The sequence below is a fragment of the Ictidomys tridecemlineatus genome, unplaced genomic scaffold, assembly GCF_052094955.1.
Source record: "Ictidomys tridecemlineatus isolate mIctTri1 unplaced genomic scaffold, mIctTri1.hap1 Scaffold_140, whole genome shotgun sequence".
NCBI classification, from domain to species: Eukaryota; Metazoa; Chordata; class Mammalia; order Rodentia; family Sciuridae; genus Ictidomys; species Ictidomys tridecemlineatus.
In genome coordinates, this window is record NW_027521246.1 from 224,957 (window position 1) to 230,889 (window position 5,933).

At 33.9% G+C, this 5,933-nt stretch overlaps 1 non-coding gene across 1 annotated transcript; it reads left to right on the forward strand.

Annotated features, from left to right (window-relative positions):
- The first annotated feature begins 3,110 nt into the window (after window positions 1–3,110).
- On the forward strand, window positions 3,111–3,217 carry LOC144372654 (U6 spliceosomal RNA). Its single transcript, XR_013432597.1, has one exon. It is a non-coding gene; the product is annotated as a U6 spliceosomal RNA (small nuclear RNA).
- The last annotated feature ends 2,716 nt before the right edge of the window (window positions 3,218–5,933 follow it).

Below are 5,933 nucleotides of genomic sequence, written 5' to 3' on the forward strand. Positions count from 1 at the left end.
TTCTCTTTGAAATGTCTCAATTCCAGTATTACTACTCTTGTACTTTGGGGCTATTATTAAGTAAAATATATGTTACTTGAACATAAATATTGCTGCAATGTTACAGTCAATCTGATAATCAAGACAACTATGAAATGACTAATGGCAAAGTAGAATACACTGAATAGTATGCTGGACTAAGGGATGATTTTTGTCCCAGGTGGGATGAAGTGGGATAGTGTGATATTTCTTCTTGTTACTCAGAAAAACCTTCCATTTTAAACTTAACATGTTTTTTATCTTTGAAATTGTCAATTTCATTGAATGTAACTGAAAGCACAAAAAACAAAACTTCAGACTGGGAATTTGCTGCTAAATTTACTGTCATTATGTCAGTGGTAATTTATAAGAAATATTACTTTAAAATTAATCAAAACTTTTTCATAAATATTTAAGAATTTACTTAATCTATATGAGCACATTGAGATCTATCAATTACACTACTTTTTTCATTGTAATTCCTGCAATTATATGATACTTTTTAATACTAAATCCTAAACTTTCTTAATTTTAAATAAATGCTTCTGTCATGTAATAGTACCTTCTAAATTACAATACACATTTTCCCTCCAAAAATTACATGCTTGACAAACTATATTCTAGTCTGTTAAAGGCAAAAAAATATGTTTCTGTTTAAAATATTATTTAAAGAAGTTTTCCCCAAATATTTTTATTCATGAAATTATTATTTGAATATTGTGCATAAAATATGATACTATTCATTCAAATGATCCTAATAAAGGAGAATTATAGAATTATGGTTACATAAAATAATATAATTCATCATTTTTTTATTCATTTAACTATAGTGTTTATCAATAGAAATATATTATGAAATCTTGGCATAATTTTGCATCTGTATTTGAACCTACAAATACAATTCTCTGTGCATTTTTCCTTTCTTATTAAAAAATCTTTGAATCTATCTTCATCCAAAGTAATGAATTATGTAGAAATTTTTCAATTATATCCAATTTATTATTAATCCTGGAGGTGAAGGTGTAAATTACTCTCTCTGTCTCTCTGTTTATCGTTTCTATTCAGTGATCATTTTTACTTTTATTTGTTAGGACAGAGGAAGATGTGTGTTTTTTTTTTCAATATGTAAATTGCCAGACCACATTTAGAATGTTTAATGTCATCTTTGTATGAGGCTTATATTTTGAAAAGCTATTGTGCAGAAATGGTGTCTGATGCAAACATCTTAATGGCAAATAAGCTGATTTTTAAGGGATGAAGTTGTGGTAGCACTTAAAAATGATATCTGGTGTGCGTTAGAGAAAAATGCACATAACATGTGATGAATCAATGAAAATGTAATAGACTTGTCTTTCCTATGTAATTATTTATTCAAAAATATGTATCCCTTTCCAGAAATAAAAATCTAGATGGATTGGATTGTCCTAATATATCTCTTTGGCTGTATGTAAGTAAGATTTTTAGCTATGAACCCTTATGAACAAGCAAGCAGATTGAAAATAAATTGATATGAATAATGGAATAATAAAGTTGTTATGGATGAAAAGGGCTTCTTTGAGGATGTATTTTATTCCCATGAATTGAAGTGGGGTGCATTTAATTTTTCCCCTTACCTATAATGCAAAGAAATATATAGCTTTCAATAATTCCGCAAAGGCACTTGAATTTACTTAAATATGTCTATTTTCTTTTCCCAATGTGCTCCTTCTTCCCATCCTCCTCTCTTCTTCTTTCCTTCTCTCTCCCCTCTCCTTTCCCCTTCCAGATCCAGTGAATCCAATACAGGCATCTTTTGAGATAATCAGTGTCAAGGAAGGAGAAAAGAGAGCAAACCAATAAAGGCAGTTTGATGCTGTGAAAAGTTCCCAGAATATTACACATTCGAACCAATTACTTAATGATTCTTAATTCTCCTCATGCAGAGTTATTTTAAAGAAAAGAAGTAATATGAAAAATAGAATCTGCCATGTTTTATGCTAAGTAAATATTTATGATTAAAGAGAAACATTTATGCATTTAAAAGCTTTATGACAAAATAAAAGAAAATTGAAAATTGAGGGATGCATCGACAGGAAGCCCTTTGTTTGGACAGCTTCAACACACAGTTTCCTAGTTAACTGCTATTTCTACAGCTAAAGCTTTCTTCTGCAATCAAGATAGAAATACTAAAAGTAAAAGGTAGCCACATTTAGGAGCTGGATCAAAAACAAGGCAATAATCTCAATTTCTTAAGGATAGTAGAAATAATAAAACCTATTTGTTCAAATATCTCTCTTCTTAAATGATGGAGGGTAATTAGGCTGAACATGAGTGGTCTCATGAAAATCTTCAAAAATGTACTAAAAATGAGACTGAGGCTCTGCAGCATTTATGTAAGCAATGAGAAACTACCACAGTTGGTAGGATCTGCTGGCATGCAGCTCTCAATATAAAAGGACCCAACCATTCTGTAAACAAACAAATTCCATGGAGCCCAAAGTATGTGCTGGGCATGGAGTCAGGCCCCCAAGATATTGACATTGTGTGTGTGTGTGTGTGTGTGTGTGTGTGTGTGTGTGTGTGTGGTGTGTGTAGGGGGTGTTACTGTGGGTTTTATGTGTGGCCACAAGTGCAGGTTCCAAATATAACCTACTTAAAGAGAAATGGTATCTTCATTTTTCACGCTTCCTTGTAGGTGAAGGCTGATTATTACTTATTTCTTCACAAAGGACTTAACAAATAGTGGCTTGATAAACACCAGAAAGAGACTGCAGTGGTTTTTATTGGTTTTAAGCCCCAAAATATTTCTGTTCAAGAAATACTAGGTTCTGTTCACCAGCTGTCTGTACCTTTGAACAGGTGTCCACACATTTGACCTCCCGCACGGACACTTCTTCTAGGACACCTCAATGGATTTTGACTAGTAGTCTATATCCATTTTATAAAAGGAACATTTCCTTCAGGGCAGATGTAAACATTAAAATAGTCTCACAATTCTGTCAGGACAATTACAGCTCTATAAAGAAAAGCAATTTATGATTTCTCAGTTACTGCTACATGGCTATTTTCTCTAGGGAGAACTAACCTAAGCAGTCTTCTTAAGATTTCTGCAAGTGCTCACTTTGGCAGCACATATACTAAAATTTGAATGATACAGAGAAGATTAGCATGGCCCCTGCATAAGGATGACATGCAAATTCGTGAAGTGTTCCATATTTTATTTAAAAAAAAGATCTCTGAAATCTTGGACCTAATTATGGGCCTCAAAATTCTAATAGAGCCTACTGATATAAAATGTTTATAGTAAGACTTAGAAATTTTAAAGTCTGAGATGTATTATTTGAGAATGTCTGAATGAACACTATAAATAAAACTGATTATAACCTTTCATTGTTACCTGAAACATATGTTCATAGAAGTAAGTAATAAATTGTACAGTCCTGGCAGTTTCCAATCTCTCTATTCTACCAGCCTATTAAATTCTTGTTTGTTTGTAATTTAATTATCTTTTCAATGATTGTTTTTCCCATATTTTTATTGGTGAATTATAATTATATATATTGATGGAATTTATTTTTATATACTTGTATATGCACACAATCTAACCATACAATCTGGCCAATATCACCTCCCAGCATTTCTCCCCTCCCTCCCTACCTCCCATCTCTTGGTGCCTTTCCTCTTTTGATATTCCTTTGATTTTTAAGAAAGTTCACCCTTACCTTTGCTTTCCCTTTTCCTCTCTAGCTTCGGCATATGAGAGAAAATATCTGACACTTAATCTTCTGAGTCTGACTTTTTTCACTTAACGTGATGGTCTATTCATCAAATTATTTTTATCTTTCTTTCCTGCTGTTTCTGTTGCTCCTGAATCTCCCTTTGCTTCTCCTTCTTTCTACTTATCTGGTATATGGAGACTAACACTACAACAATTCTCTTCATTTCCAGTTGCTAGAAGTTTAATTCATTTTACAGTCTTTTATGACAAAAAAGTTTATCTTTCATTACATACTGCAAATTAACCATAATAACTAAAATGTATAGATTTTGCTCCCAGATGTTAACCCAAAGACTCCATTCCCCTGCAGTTCTTCCCAAATATTTATGGGATTCTTCTCTTAACACCTTTTAAGGGCTCACACATGCACTAACCATTCCAATCCTCTTCCACTGTTACCTTTTCCCCCAGATTCTCTGCCTGGCTGTGCTTTGAAACTCAGAGAACCTTCTGCTCCTGGTACCTGCTAATCTAACAGGCAAGAAACTGGATATTAACCTGTATATGCATGTGCTCTGCCAGAAGAATCACATTGTGTTGACTGGTGGATGGGTTGGGAGAGGCTAGGAAACAGAGTTTGTACCACACCCTCAGCAGGATCTCAAAATAATGCATCTTAGGTAAAATAGAAAAGAGAGAGAGCTAAAAAGAATAAGCAACCTCTTTCCTGATGTTGAACCAAGGTTGTACTGTTAAGGTATCCATTCTATTCTCAGAATCTCCCAGAGTTTTTTCCTTCATGGCACACCTGTGATCCCAGTGGCTCAGGAGGCTGAGGCAGGAGGATGGCAAGTTCAAAGCCAGACTCAGCAAAAGCTATGTGCTAAGCACTCAATGAGGTCATGTCTCTAAATAAAATACAAAAAGGGCCAAGGATGTGGCTCAGTGATTGAGTGGCCTTGATTTCAATACCCAGTACCACCACCCCCCACACTCACACAAAAGTACTTCCCAGGGTTTTAAATGAGGATAAGTACAGAGTAAAGAGCTACTTTGTAGAACCTTCCTATTATTAAAAAATATTTAGAGAAACAATAGTTTAAAAAACATTTCTGGATCCATTCCCAGGTTTGATCTGATTCTCAAACTTAAGTTACTTGACAGTAACTGTCATTTTCTTAACATTTAAGACTCAGTTGCAACATCACTGTGAAAGAATTAAGAATTAATCCTGTAGCCTGTGGCACATGCCTGAAATTCCAGTGGCTCTAGAGGCTGAGGGAGGAGGATTGTAAGTTTAAAGCAGCCTCAGCAACTTAAAAAGACACTGAGACCCTGTCTCTAGACAAAATATTTAAAAAAGAGCTGGGGATGTGACTCAGTGGTTAAGTACCTCTGGGGTCAATCCTTGGTAACCCCCCAAAAAAATATGTGTGTATAAGATTTCTGTAAAGAACATAATAGCTCACCTGTTATACAGTAAAAAAAAAAGGCAGCCACCTTTATCATCACTGTTATGCACACATTTATCTTATGTGTACAGCTTGACTTAATCAGTTGTGTGCACAATTTTTTTTTCTCATTATGTCTCTTGGATCTATGTAAATTATTGAAAAGCCTGTTGTAGTCAGCAGGCACACCTAAATCTCAGAGGTTAATACAGTCTAAAGCCAAATTGATATTTGCACTCTATTTTAAAATCAAGAGCCACTGAGCTACATTTAACATGTCTAGAAACAAAACCAATTTTTCATAAGGCTCTTATTCCATAAAACTCAAATCTCTGTTAAAATGAATTCACTCAAGATATTGATATTGTAATGATATGACAGGAGAAATCATTAAGCATAAGTCAATCACAACAACTGTACCCTTTCACCTACACATCTCTGGCACATAGCTAACATCATCTGGAAGGGTTTTTATCCTGTAAATAGAAATAATCATTCAGCTCATCTTCTGAATGTGCATTTATTAACTCATTCAGCACCTGTTACTAAACTTTCATTATGTCATATATGCTGTTCTGGGCTGAGATGCCTTCAAGAAGATAAGTAAACAAAGCAGAATATTTTGAAGTGGAAAGAGATAAAATAAGTCTTTAATAAATCAAGGAAAACAATGAATAAAAACAAATTAGCTAGAAAGTACCAGGGAGGAATATGTATTATGATGAAGTATGTCTGGATGGGAAATGATGAGGTCACGAAATATCTCT